Source organism: Dermacentor silvarum, chromosome 1, assembly GCF_013339745.2.
Source record: "Dermacentor silvarum isolate Dsil-2018 chromosome 1, BIME_Dsil_1.4, whole genome shotgun sequence".
Lineage (NCBI taxonomy): Eukaryota > Metazoa > Arthropoda > Arachnida > Ixodida > Ixodidae > Dermacentor > Dermacentor silvarum.
Genome location: NC_051154.1, coordinates 220,516,387 through 220,538,882, shown reverse-complemented (window position 1 = coordinate 220,538,882; position 22,496 = coordinate 220,516,387).

Sequence of the window (22,496 nt, the reverse complement as noted above, 5' to 3'; positions counted from 1 at the left end):
AGGTTCCGTATAAAGTCCAAGGCGGATAAAATCGTCGCCGCGCACTGCGAGTGAAAGCGGCGGAGAGCAAACGCGACTTCCGTCGCGCGAAAGGTCATGGTGGTATGGGAGAGAGGGGGAGGGGGGCGACGCTGTGCTGCGGCACCAAAATGCGTATCTTGCAACCGGGCACAAGGGGAACTCGCGACTCAGTCTCGCACGCGAAAGAAGGAAAGCGGAAAGGCAGCGCGGGAGGGAGGGGGGGGGTGCAGCTTTTACTCTGCCAACAACTGCGCTTGTACTTAGCCCGGCTGCGGCGGTCGCCCGCACCGTATCTTGAAAGCGATCTCCACACGGCTCTGACCTTTGTATGCATGCGCTGTGCATTCGCCGCTCAGGTTCCGTTGAAGCGATAGACCGCACGAACCTTCGCTCGCTGCGGCGGCTGCGCTCGCTGCGGCGGCTGCGCTTGCTGCGAGCGTTTTGACAGTGGTTGTTTGTGGTCATCGTGTGTGATCTTTTGCTTGTGCGCGCTGACACCACGCTTGTTAATTCAGTTAGTAAGCGAATGTGTCCAAGTTTATGCAGCCGATAATACTACTATCCCTACTCCTAATAGCTCTCTACTAATTTGCTATCGCAATTGATGCTTCGCCTTTCGGGCGAAACTGCGACATTATTTGTTGCCTACCTACCTAGTTACCTGCTTCCTTTCCTCCAGTGTTAGTCAAGGTTCTTTTGCGCAGGCATTACCGAAATATTCTACCCGTCCATCTATTTCCGTTCATATTGCTCAGTCGTTTCTGTAAGCATGTTTTCCTCTGAACTTCGGCACTTCACACAAACTTGCAGCGCACGAAAACTGGACCGAGGGACACACACATGTAGTTGGGAGCCAAAGTCTAGTACCATGGCTTCAGCCGTGGGATTGTCTCAACGCATTACATTAGTCACACAGGCGCACGTAGCCTATAGTAATGGTGTAGCCATGCTTTTTCTTTTTTTGGTGGGAAGAGGGGGGGGGGGGCGGTTTACGTGCTCGGTGAGACTCCCCCCCCCCCCACCCCATGGGCACGCCTTAGGCCTGTACCACTTGATTTCAGTCGGCATGACTAGGCTGAGCAGCGGGGAAAAAAATCGTGTCATCTGCGGTCTCCATATTTTCACTCAAGACTGTGCATACAGAGCTGAGTGGCATGAAGGCTTTATTCGAGGATCGGCCTTACACAACAATGAACAAGACTTTTTTTATTGAATATATTTACGCAACCCCCTTACAGTCTGTAGCGTAAATATATGCAATGCCTCAGTTTCCAGAGAGACACACTGAAGGGCTGGCGACACCATCATTCTTGCACCGATCAATTGCGAAAGCTCCTAGTATTTCCCCGATTAGCTTGTCTGGATGCTTGTGCAACGACAAAAACATTCATGAAACGTTGGGGAACACTCGCACTCGCGGCAATGGAGAGCTAGATTACCCCATGTTGTGCCTGTAATGTATATAGTTATGTTCCCTTAAGCTAACATTGCTACATCTGGCACACTACTCGACGTATATCTCTTTCCACAGGGCACCGGCAGCGAGAATACAACGTGATCCGTGCCTGCCACTAACTGGTTTTGGTGGGCTGCGTAACTTTCGCTGCCGTTAAGAGATACGCCTGGCGGATGTGTTAGTGATAGATTAAGAAAACGTAACTACTATACAATCAGAGCTGCGACATCTGGTAACCTAGCCCTCCACTGCCACGAGTGCGATTGCTCCCCGAGCTTTTATGAGTCTACTTACGTACCCCCCCCCCCCCTCGTTGTTCCACACAATCATTCAGACAAACTAACCAGAGAAGTACTAGCAGCTGTCGGAATTGATCGAAGCAAGAATGATTGTATCAGCAGCCCTACAGTGGGTCTCTCTAGAAAAAAAAATGGAATGTCTACGCAGTACTGGAATGGTCGATAATAAAACCTTGTTCCTAATTGTTTAAGGCCAATCCTCGAATAAGGCATTAAGTTGCCAGTCAAATTCATGTATGAACATATACAATGCGTTTCTTTTCTTTCTTTCTTTCTTTCTTTCTTTCTTTCTTGTTTTTTTTTTTTACTACACATTTTTTTCCTCTCTTTTTCATAAAAAGGCTATGAGCGTACCGAACGCGGCGCTTTTGCAGACGTGTTCCTAAGCGATGCGAACATACTTTGCCGCTAATAACGTGAGTTTCAGAAGACTAATGGACGCAACTTTGTTAATTAACTTTATCATTAGAATAACGGAGGCAGCTGTTTATATATGTTTATATATATATATATATATATATATATATATATATATATATATTAGAGAACATTACGGGGTATGCCTTAATCTTTAGGTTAATTGGAGTGGCGGGGCAGGCAATCCCACTTGTAAACTAAGCTCACGGGACGAGTAAATGGTTTATTTAAAATTGTAGCAAACTGGAGGTAAGAGAAAGATGGTAGCCTTTTCAACGAGAGGGTGAGGACGTGACTTGCGCTGTGAGGGTGAGGGAGGAGAAAAAAAGAGAGGGCATTTGCCCACCTCTGGCCAGCTGACGAGAGGGTAAACGTGTGCGCATCTGGTGCTTTCCCACAGAGGTATCTTCGCGCTCGCTCAGTGTCCCTGTATGTGCTCCTAAAAGGCAGCATAATGACAGTGGGAAATTATCCACTAGACCTATCGAGGCCGGAGCGACAGGGGACTGACAGCCTGGCCGTCACGCCATCCCACCGCGGGTGTAAGAGAGACAGGCGCATGTACGGCAGAATAGGCAAACGGCCGCACAATAGCGACGAGGTGCGTCTCGGTCCCCCACATCCTGTAATATATTAGACACCACACTGCGTCTCTGCGCTAGCTATCGTTGGCACGGCTGCTTTCGAAACGTACGTACTGCGCATGGGTGTCCTTTTTCACCTGCCAGCATGTTTGCATGGCTAAACCGACAAACGTGCGCGCACAGGAGCGACGGAAAGAGCGCAAGGTACCATTTCGTCAGCGCTGTGCACACGTTGCTCAATGCCATCTATAGAAATGGCAAAGGCGGCTCTGTCATAATTTTTCTTACTTTCTTTTTTTTTTTTCGAGAACAAATCATTTGCAGTTTCTTTGCGTTCTTTCAAAGAAAGCGAAAGGCTTTCTTTGGGAATATGGACGCGTTTTTCCGTATTTGGCCGAATTCGAGCGCCACTTGGATGTGTAGCCTCAGTTCTTTCTTTTCTTTTTTTTTTTTTGCCCCAGTTCATTTATTAGCCCCATCGGTATGCCATCCAGAGCGGTTTCCGTACAGTTTGGTACTTGCTCGTGTGACATTTTCCATATTGGGTTGTTTAGGACACCATTCTTTTCTGCATCAATGTCCCTTCTCAGCCTCCGACACAGATTGCTCATTGACTGCACTTGTATGACTCAGCTATATATCCTCGAATATATTTCAAGGCGTCTTCATCCTGCAATTTTGTCTCCTTGTCGTCTTTTAAATGGGCCGGTAAAATATATTTGCCATCTGTAGATTTGACATAGTTCCAGGATATTGTGTTTCTTGTGTTTTCAAGGTTTTAGTAACCGCTGCGCGCATGAGGGGGCGCTGGTATAGTTGTCGAATGAACCGAAGGGTTAATTAACCGAAGGGTTTAGTGCGTTCGCACTAAACGAGTTATCCTTCGATAGAAATGTATGGTTTCACTTCGGGGCTTTCCAGTGCGTTCGAATTAAGCGAAAATCGAATTAACTGAGGTTGAATTAACGGGAGTGAAGTGCCATTTCAGGATTCTTAAAAAGCATTGCGCAGCTATAGCTACACAGTGAGACATATGTCTCTGATCGTGAATGCACGTAACGTTTGTTTTAAATAGCAACATGACTACAAACACTAGCTTCTTTCACCCCCGAGCGGTATCATGCTTAGCGTTCGACTGTTGGGTGCTTACTCGCGAACATTACAGATATATTAGAAAACATGACACAAAGAAATGTACCGGCACCGGTTTCGCCGCAAATTTCGGCCTTGATCCTATGTGGCGAGCTTCTTTACAGTGCTTGTTATTTGCAGGCAAAGAGGCTGAACGCAAACTACGCTGCTCCTGCACTCTTCAATTCCGCGATGTCGTGGGGTCTCACAGGAGCTCTTGGGACAAGGGAATGACAACACAGTAGTGCAAACAATCAAAAGGGCATTTATTGCACCTTTCATACACTAATGCCTGCTAGCCGAATTACTACGCCGATGGGTGCGCGACAAATCGAGAAGGTTCGACTCACCACGACCGGATAGCGAGCGAATATGTTCGCCCGCATGCTAGACACCAACGCCTAGTCGTTCACGTATACGGGCACGCGAACGGTGTCGCGTTCGAACGATCCGTGTTCGTCGATTCCAGTGTCGTGTTCCGGGGGGAGGGGGGTCCCGCGAAGCGAGTCGGCGCATGCGCGAAGCGTCCGTGCATGCTGCTCGCCGACCCCAAGCTACAGTGTACTAGAATATTCTAGAACACTATATCAGTGCGAATCAGAAGGATGCAATGGTGCTGGCATGCACAGAATCTGCGTGTTTTGCTATGTTCTGACATTAATTGATGTCACCGACGCGCGGCTAGCAATATATCTAAAGCGAACGACGAGCGGTCGCTGTACCTGCCAATGTAAACAAATGCACCGGATCGGTGCTTTGGACTGTAAGCTGCGTTCCTGCGGGATACAAATGCGGAAAGTCGTGCTCCACATCTTACAGTGAGTATGTGAAGCGCTTCCTTGAGGAAGGGCAAAACACCTAAAATAGCAAGCAGCACATATAAAATGAGCTAAACGAGCTAAGCTTGGTCTTAATTCATGTTGCACCGCGATACGTTACGCATGGGCCCTAGCTCTCGTGGTGGGCGGTCGAGTGCGAACGGCGATTCGTGGCTATTGAATTCGTCAGAATCATAGCTGTTACTGTTTGACAGATCCGAAGAGGTGGTGCAGCTTACTGCACCGGAAATTGTCCGAAGGAAGCAGAAACGCTCAATAATACCGTACTTCCACGATATCTCACACAGGCTGAAGAAGATTGGCAACAACGCAAATCTAAGCGTCATCTTTTCAGCGCCAAACAAGCTGTCCAACTTGTGCAAGGCCAGCTATTGTGGGTCTGAGAAGCCCAGTTGCCAGACAAAACACAAGGGATGACATGTTTATTGTGAGTACCATATCGTGTATGAATTATCCTTGTCGTGTGGCAAAAAATACATCGGCCAAACGGGAAGGTGCATAAATGATAGGCTGCGTGAACACGCAAATAACGTGCGAACTGGAGGAGTGGGCCATCTGGCTTTTCACTGTAGAAAGCATGGCGAGGCGAGGCTTTTCTTTTATTTTCTAATGCCTCACCATAATTTTTGTATAAAGCATGGGTGCAGTCCCATTTATAAGCAGTGCACCGCGATAGGAAGAAGCCCAATGCAAACAACACGTGAGATTATTGAAGCGGCGAAGATCGCTAGTTTGGGGAATGCTTGTGTTAGCGCGCCTTCAATTGATCTTTCAAAAAAAGATTACATTTTTTTAACAAGGTACAGAGGGTGGCGTGATGAAGATAGCATCCTAATGTTGCAGCTACAACAAAAAAATTTTTTCACCTTTTTCATCTTCGATCTCATCTTTTCCATTACACATGTCACGTTGCCATCATGTGTTCAAAAACCAGTACATATGCGCCTGCGTGCGCTGCTGTCTGTTGACTATATATGTGTGAAGTGCTTCGTAGAATTAAAAATTTGGGGAAGTTAGCGCTGTGTCCGCGTCGTCCATCTGTGCCTCGTCCCTTTTCGTGCGCTAAAAAAGTATAAGACAAGGAGGAATTGGTATAGTTCGGCGGAAAGCAGTTCCACCTCCAGAAACTGCGGCTTCTAGTTTTCCAAGTTGAGGTCGAGAAGCGGCATGGCGGCACGAAACGGCGAAGTTTATAGGTGTTCTGTGGTAGAGCGGTGGCTGGACGAACAAGAATGGCGGCGTGTATACAGAGCTCACAGGGGGTGGAGAGCGATGAGAGGGAGCCGAGTACATACGTGGTTGGTTAAACGTCCAGTCTACGGACCTGGTCACGCTCGCACGTCGCGTAAGCTCGGCGTTCGTCGAGCTGACGCCGACGGCAGAAGCGAGAAATGTGTCGCCGAGTGCCGCAGTAATACTTCTAACACCGTGGCCGCAGTAGTAGCCAGAGATGGTCTAAACGGTTCACTTCAGTGAGCGGCTCGGAACGGCTCAGCTCACTGAAATGAACCGGTTCACTTAAATGTGTAACCTGTGTTATGCATATTCTATAGTTATTTGGCTTTGAAAAAAACGATATATGCACAATTGAATAACCGTGTTATTGATATTTTCGCAATGTTTAGAGAATATTTTTACATATTTTAAAAGCATGAATTTTTAGTTGCAATGACACTTTCTTTTCTGATATTGGGATAAAATGCTCATGATACTGTAACAGGCACATTGCGACGTACTTTTCTCGGAAAAAAAATATGTAACTTCATCGTCATTGCAGGAGATTTTCTGTTTTTGTGGTACTTTAAAATCAACTTTGGCCAAAATAAGAACACAAAATAATTGTACATTATCTTTCAACTTTATTAATTTATTCACAAACACATGCTATATGAGTGAGCTGTAACGCCATGCAAAATGAATGTCGAAATCATTTCTTGAAGTACAATACAAAAACATAAGAAGGATCCACAAAATTGCCGCACGTACTTTTCGTTTGTGTTTTTGTTTTTTTCTCTTGAGCGCTGCGCGCGATACCGGCGAAAATGCCATCATGCGCCAGGATAAAAAAAGAAAAAATAATGAAATGAAGTTCTATTACAACACAACAGATCATTGGCCTCGTTTTATTGACGTGCTAATGATTCACGCTCAGAAAATGCACAGAAGTGGATGCCATGGGCAACATTTTCATCGTTACACTAATTAGCACAAATGAAGACCAGGACGTAAACTGTACGTTCACCTGTTGTCTTTAAAGACACGGAAGACCATCTTCGAAGTGTTGCGCCAGCGAACGATGTGCGATCGGTGAGAGTCGTGAGACATCGTTCGAACAGCTGCAGGCAACGAACAGTACCATCCTTTGCCAAAAAAAGCTTCTTTACTTCTCCCTTCGATGACATCAGGTGCCACAGCATAGGACGCACAAAAAAACCACAGGGACTGCTGCGCACACCACACACTGCGAGCGAGTACGAGTAGCGCGAGTCTGCCCATGCCGGCCACCATTCGTCGGTCAGAAATCGGAACCTCGAAAACCAGCAGAAGACCCGGCTCTGACGGAACAATTCGGCACGGCTCACTGAACGAGAGAGAACGGGCTTCCTCTCTCCGAAAGAACCGTCGCTCACTTACTGAACCACGGCTCACTCGCTCTTTAAAAGAGCGGCTCAAAAGATCCGGCTCGCTCCTGAGCGACCGATCTCTAGGCGGAACGGTTCGTCACGGCTCACTGAAAGAGAGAGAACTGGAGAACTGGCTTCCTCTCTCCGAAAGAACCGCCGCTCACCTGAACCACGACTCACTCGTTCTTCAAAAAAGTCACAGGCCCTGCGCGGCACACGCACCACAGTCACAGCGTAAGCTGGTGGAGCGGCTCAAGAGTAGCTCCAATTTGGGCACCACGCACAACAGGTCTTCGCGGCAGTCTGTTCAACTCGTTTTGACGAGAACGATCTGAACTGCCCACTCGGCGTCGACGGCGAGCTGTGGCTTGTAATGCTCTCTCCACAGCAGTCTGCTGAGCCCGATGAAGCCTTACAACTACAACTTACATGTGTGGCGTGCCGCGTTTGCAGGCACCCAGACATGTAACTAGATGGCGCCATCATACTGGCGGAGGCTCGGCAGCTCGGGAGCGCGTTGATTGCGCCCCTCGTCTGAATCGCATATCGTTGTCTGCGCCTGCGGACGCTGCGTTTGCAGGCATCTTACCTAGATGGCGCCACCATACTGGCGGAGGCTCGAGTCGTCTCACCCTGCGTTTGCCTTAGGGTATTTTCTACGGCGCGATAGCAAGTGCTTGCGTGGTTCAGTGGTAGTCTGTGGCTCCCACGCAGCGGGCGTGGGTTCGATCCCGGTGAAAATTGTGTGCTTTTTTCGCGTTTCCGGCGATAGCGGTTACGCGGCCGCCGGTGGCGGCATCATCGCGACCCGAAACGGCTATTGGAATGAGCCCATAACCGCTGTAAAAGAGCGGCTCAAAAGACAGTCGAAGGCGAGGGGTACACTGTAGCGAGGGGGTGGAGGCGACTCTTGCGAGGAAGGGCGGGAGGGCAGTTGCTTTCACGCACTGCTAATAGATGGCGCGGAAGTCGCACCCAGCAGAAGATCCGACTCTGACGGAACGCCTCGGCACGGCTCACTGAACGAGAGAGAACCAGCTCCCTTTCTCCGAAATAATCGCCGCTCACTTTTACTGAATCACGGCTCACTCGCTCTTTAAAAAGAGCCGCTCACAACAAGATCCGGCACGCTCCTGAACGACCCATCTCTAGTAGTAGTAGCACGTGGGTCGGAATTCGCCAAGGAGTACAAGACGCCGTGGCCAGTGCGTTAGTTGCCATCAGAGCTGGGCGGGTACAAGAAGCAGTACTCGGCAAGGGTGGGCGCAGGGTATATATCAGCTTGATATTGGGCGGCGTGTAGCTCTAGTGCCATCATTGCAGCTTGCAATGGTTGAATGCATGCAGGGACAGGCTTTGAAGTCGGCACCACCCGAGCTGGCTGCAAGGCAACGTCAGCGTATGTGAGCACGCGACGGAGTGGTGGGCAGAGTGTATGTGGTGCATGACAGTAACGATACTTCTTCCCTAATGATCTGAAGGAATCCAGAAGGTGCGTACTGGGGAGAGGCAACAGACGGGAACGTCGCATCTTTACCGTGCACTCATCACGTATGATGGTGCGTATCAGAGCCCGTAGATCAGGTAGATCAGCCTCACCGGGAAGATGCGCAATCAAGACCGTAACTATGCGCAATCAGGACAGACACCCCCTCGCCCCCCCCCTTCCACTACCCTTCCACTACCCTTCCACTACCCTTCCACTACCCCCACTACCCTTCCAGTACCCTTCCACTACCCCTAACCCTTCCACTACTGTGAAGATGGAGGCCAGCCAAGCTGTGACTACGGTGGGTCTGCTGTATTGAATATTGCTAAAGTGAATTAATTATCATTATTGATTATATTGAGCGTCTTCGGCATGTTCGTCAAAGAGCAAGGACACCGCGGCGTCTTGTTTTCGCCCGGCGCGATAGCCAAGTAGTGCGTTTGCTGCGCCAAGTCCGCCCCATAGTCATAAGACTAGCGTATGAGCCACAGCTTTCATAGCCGCGGCACACTGCACGGCAGCGTCAGGATCCTGTGAGATCTCTCTCGCTCCTGCTCTCGGCGGCTCATACGGTACCCACATATCCAACGCGGGTATCGACCACACGTGATTTCTTTCTTACCTTCCTTATTTCTTTCTTTCTCTCTATCTTTATTTCCTTTCTTCCTTCTTTCTTTCTTTCTTGTCCCTGGCTCATATCAAAGGAGGCGATGCTCATACCCGCATATCCCTGGCTTATACCCGCATCACGGTGTAAAAACATTTAGGTGTTGACACTGCGCGCGCGCGAGCGTCCAGATTATGTTCGGCAGCGCGCGGGCGCACCGAGTAGCTCTGCTGCGAACCGATAGATGGCGCCGCGGTCAGCGGTCCCTTTTAGACTATCGGGTCAGCGGTCAGCGGTCAGCATTTAGACTATCGGGCATTCGGAACTAGATGAGACATGTGTATGCTGCAGTAAAGATCCAGAGACCACTCAGCACATCCTAATGGAATGCGACGGGATCCAACCAGCGAGAACCGTAGGTAACGTGCAAGTCCCAGAAGCGCTTGGGTTTAAAGTGGAAGGAAACATAAACAGATCAGCCGTAGAGATCAGCAAGAGACGATTAGAGTACTGGTGGAAAAAAAGCAGGGAAAAGATGGATACGACCTGATCTCTTAAAATCATAGGCAGCGGTACAAGCTAAATTTTTGAAAAAGGTATACAAAAATGCGAGATAAAGAACATGTGTAGTATACCTGATTAAATCAAGCAGGCTAGGTGACTATTTGTCGCCACCCCGTTTCAAAGGGGATGCCAATAAATCATCATCATCATCATCATCCTAGGGTGCCTCGATGCCAGCGCCGCCGTTCAGGGTGGTGCCATCCTTTTACCGCACCCGCGCCGCCGCTTTCTCGCTGCGACGCCATCTTGAGTCACAGCGAGCGGTTGCGAGTGCTCGGTGCCGGTGCTTAGTTCGAGACACAGTGCGCGCGGATGCTTCGCTGATGCTTCTACTTGCTGGACAGTGTTCAGCCGCATGAATGACAAGCTTGTCAAGTGCATCGAGTCGACATGACGGGCTGTTGTGTTCCCAAGTGCACCGGATCGACGCGTAAAGGACTTCGTTGTTTACGCTTCCCCCGGGACCCAGAGCGAAGGAAGAGATGGGAAGCACAAGTAAAGTGGTATCACTGGAAGGCAACGGATGGCTCCTACATTTGCGAGGTAAGTGTCAAGAAAGTTTAGACTATCGCATCATGTTTTTCATAAATAATTCTCTGATCCTCGCTCACGTACCTACGTTCGCTCACGAACTGCACCGATGCTGAGTAGCCTGTGGTTTGCGAGCGCGCGTCGCATAGGCTTTTGCCGTTTTGATCAGCGCAGTCCATGCGAGTAGTACCCTTATTTTAAGAACTGACGAAAATGCTTCGCCGCGAAATAGCCTTACATTAGCTACAAATCGTCATGTAAACCACCTATTTTACTTTTTCACGGGAAGCACACATCGTGTGTCTCTTGTTTCTTTTTTTTTTCCCTCAGTTTCTTTTTTCGCTACTGGTTATTTGGGACTAAAGAACGCAGTGCTTCTTCTGGGGAGAGCGGCTGTTGTGTACGTGGCCAGCGAAGCATTGTGATTTTCTCTATTCTCAGCAGATATCTTGCGGATCTAAGGTTGTTACGTTATATAGCTGATTTTTTAGACGAATATATTTGTAGCGTGGTGCTGCTCGTAAGCCGATGGTCATTCGTGCTCATTCCCGATCGTAGTGGGTACTGTGACGGTCTTTAAATGCCTGTGCACGGTATGCCCAGGTGTAGTAGAGGGAATCATGGGACCAAAATGTTTCGGCGCTTTCTGGCATGGTGTCTGTTGTAGCCTGTGCATTTCTTCGAAACGTGTGAAGCGAGGTAATACAGCATTACTTCTGCGAAAATTTATTTTTAAGCACTGTAATGGGTTCTCTGTATTTACAAAGCAACTTTTCATATCAATAATCACTTTTGTTGTTTTTCTTGTACTTAGAAACACGTTGAAGAGGACCAGTACTAGGGAAATCGACAGGATGGGCGCCGTCTGTTGACTAAAGTCAACAGCCCTACATCATTATGGACTATATTTTCGAAGTGAAAAAATGTCACAGTTTCGCCCTAAGGGCGAAGCAATGAATGCGATAGCAACACAGCAATGCCATACGAAGTAAGGTGAGCGGCTTTGGTAGCAATATGAATTGTAGTAAACATGAGCTGATTAAGCAAGCAGGTGTGCTGCGGCGTAAGTAGACCGACATGAAGAGAGACTCGATGACCACGAGAAGGCGTGTGTGAAACGGTGGTGTTGATGAGAAGCGCTTCCCGTGGGCAGCGCGCGTGCGAAGGGACACACCTGTAGCGCTGCACTGCCGATCCGGGCAGCATTACATGTGTAGCGTGCGTTGGAAAATGTGACCCGACTATTACTAACTGAATGAACAAGCGTGGTGTGAGCGCGCACAAACAAACATGAAGAGATCACACTGAATGACTGCAGACAACGACTGTCAAAACGCTGGCAGCAAGCATACGCCGCTGCGGGCGAAGGTACGTGCGGTCTATCGCTTCAACAGAAACTGAGCCGCGAATGCACGCGGCGCATAGAGGTCAGAGCCGTGTGGAGATAAGAGACGGTGCGGCGAGCGACGAGCGCGGTTGTTGGCAGAAGAAAAGTGCGCCCCCCCCCCCCCCCCCGCTTCCTCCGGCGCTGGCTTCCCGCTTCCTTGCTTGCGCGTGGGAGAGATAAGAGACCGTGCGGTCGAGCGACGAGCGCGGTTGTTGGCACAGTAGAAGTGCCCCCCCCCCCCCCGCTCCCTCCGGCGCTGGCTTCCCGCTTCGTTGCTTGCGCGTGGGGGATTGAGTGCGTTCGCTCTCCGTGATAGCGCGCGTCCCAGCACGCTTGCGCTCGGGCATACGGCGCGCGGTGAAGATTTTATCTATACGGAACCTCACGGCGACGGCGACGACGACGGCGACGGCGACGGCGACGGCAGAAATCCGGTTGAAGTGTCCATATAATTGCTATCGCAATAAAACATTGCTAATCTGTATTTGACTGTCTTAGTTTCATTTACGGTTCTTGTACGCGATATGTATGCAGTGTTGTTTATTTTTTCAATGTAGTTATCAGTGTTCTAATGGTTATTTATAAAATGTTCTGTACTCGCCACCGATGTGTTTGGCTGATGCGACGTATTCGATGGTAGCTGATGTATTCTGGCTGGATATCTTGATTAATATTACCCGCGGTTGCGTTTTCTTGTTTGCATTCTTGTTTTCGATTTATAATTTATATTGTGTGTAATAAGGTTGATGTACTCACTTGAACCCTCCCCCACCCCCCCCCATGTAATGAATAAATAAAAAAAACTCTCACTATCCCGAATTGTGTGTCGAGCCTACCTTGCGAATTTTTTTATTGCGATAGCAATTATATGGACACTCCAAAGCAGATTTCTGCCGTCGCCGTCGTCGTCGCCGTGAGGTTCCGTATGACGTCAATGGAGATGAAATCGTCGCCGCGCGCCGAACGCTGTAGGTACGAGTGAAAGGGCGCGAGGGACGCGCGCTTTCACGAGGAGTGAACGCACGGCGGAGAACAAACGGGCGTTCTGCGCCGTGCTCTCTTAAGGGCTGCGGAAGTAGGCGTCTCTTTCCTCCTTTACAATTTACAATCACCATAAATGTAGAGCAAACGCGCCTTCTTCCGACGCGCGAAAGGCCGTGCAGGGGGGGGGGGGGGGGAGGGAAGGGTGGCGACGTTTAGCTGTGGCACCAAGTGCCTATTTATATCAGAGGCTCCGGCAACATTCACCAACGCCGCACGCATTTTGTGCGAACGCGGGCAAAACGCCCACGGCGTCGACAATAGTTCTGCGTGTTGCCGGTGCTGCTGCAATGTCTAAGTTTATACAGCTGATAAAGCTACTATTATTACTCCGTACAGCTCTCTACAAATTTGCTATCGCAATTGATGCTTCGCCTTTCAGGTGAAACTGCGACAATTTTTTTTTATCTCGTCTTTCAACATAACCTTCAGGCGCCACACAGTACATATAATTTTTCATGTACATATCTCGTTCATGATTGATTGTACTAGACATTATAAGTAAACGTATTTTGTGCATCGTTTGGTTTCTTGTGTGTACTACGCAAGATTGACACAGACAAGTTACGTTACATGTTTCTCTACAGCACTAACTAAACCTTATTTTCACATCGCAGTTATTTTTACACCAGCTTAATCCTGTCAGCACACAGTTTTGTGGGCAAAAAAAGCAAAATTGCGCGTAGATATCGTCAAATAATTGCAACGAACGCGAAGAGCACGCGCAACGCAAGGGAAACTAACCGCCGTGCGCGAGTGGCTGGCTACGGTAAAGGAGGCGTGACGTGTAAACCAAAATACAACAGCGAAAAAGAAAAACTTCCACACACAGGGGGTCGCAAACCTTATATACCAAGCATCGAAGCGAAAAAAAAGAAAATAGTGCGTATTTCAAACATACACACGGCATATTAAATATAAATTGAATTAGGCAACTTGGGGCATGTTCCCGGCACCATACATTTACGTCTTGGACCTTCGACGAGTTAACGGCTATTGGTTATAAAGATGTGCAGATGCGATACCGATAAAAAAATCCTCATCAAGGCAAAGCACTTGAAAGTGCGCCGCGAGTAACACTATTTATGAACGCAAGCGTAGCTGAGTCTCAGCTCGTGTGACTCAATATGGCGGCGCCAGCGGGGTTGTCTCCACCCTGGACGGCGGCGCTGGGCATCGAGGCACCCTACGGTCCCAGCTTAGCAGCGCCGGCGGCTTGACATTGCTCTGCTTCCGCAAAATTTTCGTTCAAAGTGGAGTGAGTAAAACTCAAATCTCGAAGGAAATTCGTTATTTCAGATTAAAGGATAAGTATACCAGGCTTAATGCTTTGCTAACATGAAGGTTCCTTGTGCAGGGCGTGAATGACGTGAACATGGATCGATCGGACAGCACTCAAAGCCCACTCGAGTTACGCTCGCGCGCACAATTTGTTTCGTCCGGTCTAGCCGTTCATCCAAGCGTAAAAAAATAAAAGCGTTAGCCCATGTGCTACACCTAGATCAGAAGAAAATAGTGACTGCACCAGAAAATATTGTATTTCATGCTTATCGCTGCTTCCATTCACACTCGGAAAACCGTTCAAGCATTGTTGTACGAATTCAGTGCAGCCGTTATATAAATTAAGAAATGAAACGGCGCAAGCTTGCGATATGCAATGCACTAGAGCAAAGTGGCTGTTCATGGCTAGAACTTAAGATGAGAATGCACATCAGCTATGTAAAAACTCTTTCAAATGGGACTTTATTAGGCGGGACGAAGGCAGGTGTCTTATCTTGGATTACAGCCTCAGTAATACAGTTTACGGATGAAAACCTAAGCAAATGCATTTTTTATTTGAATTCCACTTAACATAGACTGTGTATATTATTCATTTGGCTTTCATCCATTGAGGACTGAGTGGCTCTTGCAAGATCTAAAAAAAAAAGAGGTGACTTTCTTTTTTCTTAAATTGTATATGAGAATATGCCAATGTAAGCCTGTTTGACAATGCATGCGTGTTTCACAGCCTGTCCACACATGCATTTACGTCCACCCCACAAAAAACCCATACACATTTTTTTTTTTTTTGCGAAGGCATAATACGAAAAAACATTGTGCATGAAGCAGCTCGATAATTTAATAGGGGTGAACCATGCCAGATGCTTATGCTCCCATACACTCCCACAATGGAAAAAAAATGTTGAATAAAAACATGCGAGCGTCTAATATACACCGCACGCGCATTGTAAAAAATTCTGTAGCCAGGATGGAACAGTTTTCAAAATCAGGCACACATCTGCACAGAAAGCAGCAGTATTATACACGGTGCACAAAGATTTAAAAATATGCAAATGTCACGTAGCTGGACAGAAACATAGTAATGTTGTGGCCGTCCCTTTGAGATACTCAGATTATTTTTTACATTCAGCCTAATTACATAAGTAGTCTTAATCAATCAACTTCTCAAATATTATAATCAGATTAAAAGAGTCAATGAGAAAATTGTTGGGCAACATGAAATACTCCCGATACAGCTTTCTATTGCTCAATACGCGCTACGTAGAAGTTTATTTCCGAGCGTAAAACAAGCCCACGAATACACGCAAAGTGCCTCGACCGGCCAGTTGCGCGGCAATTTTGATGTATTCGCGGGTTTCTTTCACGCTCGGAAAACACTTTTATGTATCATGTATTGAGCAACAGAAATCTGTATTGGGAGCTTTCCATGTTGCTGTGCAATTCTCTCGTTCACACTTTTTATTCAATTATAGCGTCAGAAAAAAAAAATGTCACAGTTTCGCCCTAAGGGCGAAGCAATGAATGCGATAGCAACACAGCAATGTCATACGAAGTAAGGTGAGCGGCTTTGGTAGCAATATGAATTGTAGTAAACATGAGCTGATTAAGTAAGCAGGTGTGCTGCGGCGTAAGTAGACCGACATGAAGAGAGACTCGATGACCACGAGAAGGCGCGTGTGAAACGGTGGTGTTGATGAGAAGCGCTTCCCGTGGGCAGCGCGCGTGCGAAGGGACACACCTGTAGCGCTGCACTGCCGATCCGGGCAGCATTACATGTGTAGCGTGCGTTGGAAAATGTGACCCGACTATTACTAACTGAATGAACAAGCGTGGTGTGAGCGCGCACAAACAAACATGAAGAGATCACACTGAATGACTGCAGACAACGACTGTCAAAACGCTGGCAGCAAGCATACGCCGCTGCGGGCGAAGGTACGTGCGGTCTATCGCTTCAACAGAAACTGAGCCGCGAATGCACGCGGCGCATAGAGGTCAGAGCCGTGTGGAGATAAGAGACGGTGCGGCGAGCGACGAGCGCGGTTGTTGGCAGAAGAAAAGTGCGCCCCCCCCCCCCCCCCCCCCGCTTCCTCCGGCGCTGGCTTCCCGCTTCCTTGCTTGCGCGTGGGAGAGATAAGAGACCGTGCGGTCGAGCGACGAGCGCGGTTGTTGGCACAGTAGAAGTGCCCCCCCCCCCCCCCCCCCCCCGCTCCCTCCGGCGCTGGCTTCCCGCTTCGTTGCTTGCGCGTGGGGGATTGAGTGCGTTCGCTCTCCGTGATAGCGCGCGTCCCAGCACGCTTGCGCTCGGGCATACGGCGCGCGGTGAAGATTTTATCTATACGGAACCTCACGGCGACGGCGACGACGACGGCGACGACGACGGCGACGGCTACGGCGACGGCTACGGCGACGGCGACGGCGACGCCGACGGCAGAAATCCGGTTGAAGTGTCCATATAATTGCTATCGCAATAAAAGTTTATCAATCAATTATGAAAATAATGATGTAATTAGGCGGAATGCAAAAAATAATCTGAGTATCTCCAAGCGACGGCAGACAACATTACCTTGGTTCTGTCCAGCTACGTGACATTTGCATATTTTTAAATCTTGGTGCATGATAGTTAAGCCACCCAGTATGTATCGTGTACATGCAGGAAAACTTGCACAAACTCCTGTGGCACACAGGAGGTTCTCTCTTCCGCAGCGGCTTTCGAGGTTTTTTGGTCGTGCGAGGTTGTTTGGAAAAGTTGGGAATAAGGTGAGAACCCTTTTATCGAGCTCTGCGTAATATGCCGTCGATATCGTATCCTCTGGAAAATGGTTGGCGCAGACATGGTCGGTAGGCATTAGAGTTCGGTCTGCCCTCAGATTTGCACGGCGCCATTGCTCTAGACGACCGCTGTCGGACGGCGCTTTGAATAAAGGCACATGCTCCGCCCAAGTCCGGTATCCAGAATTGCAGTTCGGAACGAAGCACTTTCTACCCATTTCAAACGCCCCTTAGAAGGGCGCTGCCACTTTTGTTGAGGGCCCATGGCGACAATACCCAAGCACAAGCTCATGAAACGCACGCGAACAAAAAGCGTGCCTTCAAAACAGCGCGGCCGCACATGCAAGCAGGAAAACGAAGCCGCGGCAGCACGCGCCTTGCCGCCGAGGCTGGGACCGCATTCCGCAGCGCCCCCTACGACGGCGCCGACTGAGCTGTAACCGAGCCGAACGAACATAATCTGGACGCGAGCGGGCGGCGCTTTCGAGCGCGTTGTGGGGAGAGTGTCACCACCTCTCTTACTTATTCTTACACCGTGACCCGCATATACAGTGGAACCCCGTTGTTACGATCTTCGCGGGAACCAGAAAATAAAACGTATCATCCAAAGCAAGCCCCAAAACCTAAGAAAACAGGCTTGGTGACAAACTCGCTAGCAAAGCTTCCTGTGGAGTCGAGTAATACTGCTCCGCATAACACGCGTGTTAGGCGGAGCAGCATCACGACACCGCACGAACCGCAGTCAACACACTTTTATTGAGCAACTTTATAACAGCTCGTGAGTTTTCGCTGAACTTTCTTTTTTTTTTTTTTCAAAGTCCGTATACAAGCTATTTCGAAAAATAACAAGTTCCTTGAGATAGCTACAGAGGTCGCGGTACCACGAGGCCAAGTTGGGTGCCTCGATGCCAGCGCCGCCGTTCAGGGTGGTGCCATCCTTTGACCGCACCCGCGCCGCCGCTTTCTCGCTGCGACGCCATCTTGAGTCACAGCGAGCGGTTGCGAGTGCTTGGTGCCGGTGCTTAGTTCGAGACACAGTGCGCGCGGATGCTTCGCTGACGCTTCTACTTGCTGGACAGTGTTCAGCCGCGTGAATGACAAGCTTGTCAAGTGCATCGAGTCGACATGACGGGCTGTTGTGTTCCCAAGTGCACCGGATCGACGCGTAAAGGGCTTCGTTGTTTACGCTTCCCCCGGGACCCAGAGCGAAGGAAGAGATGGGAAGCCCAAGTAAAGCGGTATCACTGGAAGGCAACGGATAGCTCCTACATTTGCGAGGTAAGTGTCAAGAAAGTTTAGACTATCGCATCGTGTTTTTCATAAATAAGAAAGTATTCTGTGATCCTCGCTCACGTACCTACGTTCGCTCACGAACTAAGCACTGCACCGATGCTGAGTAGCCTATGGTTTCCGAGCGCGCGTCGCATAGGCTTTTGCCGTTTTGATCAGCGCAGTCTATGCGAGTAGTACTCTTATTTTAAGAACTGACGAAAATGCTTCGCCGCGAATTAGCCTTACATTAGCTACAAATCGCCATGTGAACCACCTATTTTACTTTTTCACGGGAAGCACACATCGTGTGTCTCTTGTTTTTTTTTTTTTTTTTCCCTCAGTTTCTTTTGTCGCTACTGGTTATTTGGGACTAAAGAACGCAGTGCTTCTTCTGGGGAGAGCGGCTGTTGTGTACGTGGCAAGCGAAGCATTGTGATTTTCTCTATTCTCAGCAGATATCTTGCGGGTCTCCGGTTGTTACGTTATATAGCTGATTTTTTAGACGAATATATTTGTAGCGTGGTGCTCGTAAGCCGATGGTCATTCGTGCTCATACCCGATCGTAGTGGGTACTCTGACGGTCTTTAAATGCCTGTGCACGGTATGCCCAGGTGTAGTAGAGTTCAGGGGCATCATGGGACCAAAATGTTTCGGCGCTTTCTGGCATGGTGTCTGTTGTAGCCTGTGCATTTCTTCGAAACGTGTGAAGCGAGGTAATACAGCATTACTTCTGCGAAAAATTATTTTTAAGCACTGTAATGGGTTCTCTGTATTTACAAGGCAACTTTTCATATCAATAATCACTTTTGTTGTTTTGCTTGTACTTAGAAACACTTTGAAGAGGACCAGTACGAGGGAAATCGACAGGATGGGCGCCGTCTGTTAAAGTCAACAGCCCTACATCTTCATGGACTATATTTTCGAAGTGAAAAACATTGCTAATCTGTATTTGACTGTCTTAGTTTCATTTACGGTTTTTGTACGCGATATGTATGCAGTGTTGTTTATTTTTTCAATGTAGTTATCAGTGTTCTAATGGTTATTTATAAAATGTTCTGTACTCGCCATCGATGTGTTTGGCTGATGCGACGTATTCGATGGTAGCTGATGTATTCTGGCTGGATATCTTGATTAATATTACCCGCGGTTGCGTTTTCTTGTTTGCATTCTTGTTTTCGATTTATATTGTGTGTAATAAGGTTGATGTACTCACTTGAACCCCCCCCCCATGTAATTAATAAATTAAAAAAAAAACTCTCACTATGCCGAATTGTGTGTCGAGCCTACCTTGCGAATTTCTTTTTATCTCGTCTTTCAACATAACCTTCAGGCGCCACACAGTACATATAATTTTTCATGTACATATCTCTTTCATGATTGATTGTACTAGACATTATAAGTAAATGTATCTTGTGCATCGTTTAGGTTCTTGTGTGTTCTACGCAAGATTGACACATACAAGTTACGTTACATGTTTCTCCACAGCACTAACTAAACCTTATTTTCACATCGCAGTTATTTTTACACCAGGTTAATCCTGTCAGCACACAGTTTTGTGGGCAAAAAAAAGCAAAATTACGCGTAGATATCGTCAAATAATTGCAACAAACGCGAAGAGCACGCGCAACGCAAGGGAAACTAACCGCCGTGCGCGAGTGGCTGGCTACGGTAAAGGAGGCGTGACGTGTAAACCAAAATACAACAGCGAAGGGTGTCGCAAACCTTATATACCAAGCATCGAAGCGCAAAAAAGTGCGTATTTCAAACATACACACGGCATATTAAATGCAAATTGAATTAGGCAACTTGGGGCATGTTCCCGGCGTCATACATTTACGTCTTGGACCTTCGGCGAGTTAACGGCTATTGGTTATAAACATGTGCAGATGCGATACCGATAAAAAACTCCTCATCAAGGCAAAACACTTGGAAGTGCGCCGCGAGTAACACTATTTACGAACGCAAGCGTAGCTGAGTCTCAGCTCGTGTGACTCAATATGGCGGCGCCAGCGGGGTTGTCTCCACCCTGGACGGCGGCGCTGGGCATCCAGGCACCCTAAGGCCAAGAATTCCGAAATAAATGAACATAGTAGAGAGCGTGACACAACGAGCGATACGATTGGCGGACGAGGGCAGGCGGTTCATTGCGCCACGTGACCGCATGAAGATCTCGCTTGAAAAGTTAAAAAAAAAAGCGCGAGCGAAAGTTGACGCAAGCAGACGATACTACGAGTGCGAAAATAGCGGTCGGGCGGGTCCGCATATGACACCAGTTTCCCGCGCCACGGCCAGTCTGGAAGGGCGCGCCGCGCGCACTCCCTTATAAGACGAGAAAACAATCGCCAGAAGGCGCTACTGCGCCTCCTGACAGCGCCCCCAATGTAGAAATGTCAAGCAGTGCGGTCGCGGGGTGCGACTGTTTTCACAACCACGGCCGGGCTTGACTGGCGCGCGAGCGCGCGCGCCAGTCGAGCCCGGCCGTGTCACAACAAATCCGTGCCGAGGCGGGGCCTCGCCTCGATGACGTATCACCATTTTCTTTTATTGCGATAGCAATTATATGGACACTTCAACGGGATTTCTGCCGTCGCCGTGAGGTTCTGTATAGATTCCAAGGGCGATAAAATCGTCACCGCGCGCCGTATGCGCGAGTAAAAGCGCGCGGGGGACGCGCGCTATCGCGGAGAGCCAACGCACAGCGGAAAGCAAACGCGATTGTCGCCCAAAAGGCCGTGGGGGTATGGGGGGGAGGGAGGCGGGGCGACGCTGTGCTACGGCACCAAATGCTTATCTTGCGACCCAGCGCAAGGAGAACTGGCAACGCAATCTCCCACGCGAAAGCAAAAAAAAAAAATTAAAAAATAAAAAGCGGGGAGGCAGCGCGGGAGCGACGGGAAGACCGTTTTTTCATGGGCGCCGCCATTGCGTAGGCCGTGGCGCCATCTATGGGCAGTTGGCATGCTGGCTTGGGCGAACGCATGTGTTGTATGCTATGGTATACGCTCAGCGGCAGTTTCTGGTGAATTTTTTCGCACTCGCGCGGTCTATTTAGCATGAAATGGCGTCTTCTACGTGGGGAATGGTCCTGTGAGGCGTAGTGAAGGAATAAGTGTGAAGTAATTAAGCGGCTGCAGTTTCTGCTGGCGTTAGGGCGAACGGAGCACCCAGCGCGAGGTGTGCGCATTTGTTTGAGCTTGCAATTAGGCTCTGATATGACTTAGGTATTTCTGAAAATTTGTTTCAGGAATGTTACGTTACTGCAGCATTCTCAGCACTGAAATTCTAAGCTCTGGTTTAGCTGCAACGAGAAGTTACGAACCATTTGACGATCCTATAACAGCGTGGGTACCGTTCTGTTGGAGAATAAGTCGCGCTGTTTACTTTGACAAGCGTTCAAGTTGTTATGTGTAGATACATTGGACGACTACCTTGTTTGCTGGGCAAGGTTTCCGCCCACAAATAAAATAGTTTGGATAATAATAACCACATACCGTGCAGTGTGAATCACACTTTTCGAGTGGTCGAACGACCAGCTGCAGACTGCGCGAGCGTCCGAGGCAGTACTAAATGCTGTGTTATAGATCTGTTTGTTCTATATAGCGCATGGACCAAGTGATTCAAGCATGCGGCACGACCATGTGAAGTCTTACTGCGTCGTTATCCCTTGTTCTATTTTATTTTGCCGCAAAAGAAGGACATATGAACTCTTTTTTTTTTCAGTCTCGTAAGTTCAGTCATCTACGACGCATTCACCCATCTTACGGAAATTGTGTCCTTACAAATAGCTGTTAGATCCTCTTTACGGGATCCCCTTTGTATATTGTACCTTACATGGCAAAAAACAATGCCGATCAAAGCACGAAGCTTGTGTGTATCAATCATGTTGGTTTGCCAACCGCAGCTAGTGCTCGCTGTGTTGAGCAAAGCCCTCGGTCTCTTGCAGGAGGTTAACGCAGAGATAGTGATTTGAAGTCTACTAGACTTAAAATGCGTGAGAACGATGCCAATGGCTGATGGAAATGTTTTACAACAATTCTTCGTCGAGTGAAAACCGATACATCCAACATAATTGACAACACGTACACACACCGCGGCTGATTATGCGCGTGCATTTTTGCACATCCAAGAGAAATTTCCAGATACTGTAGCTACTGGTGCACCTAAAGGCTACGCAGTGGTTGTTC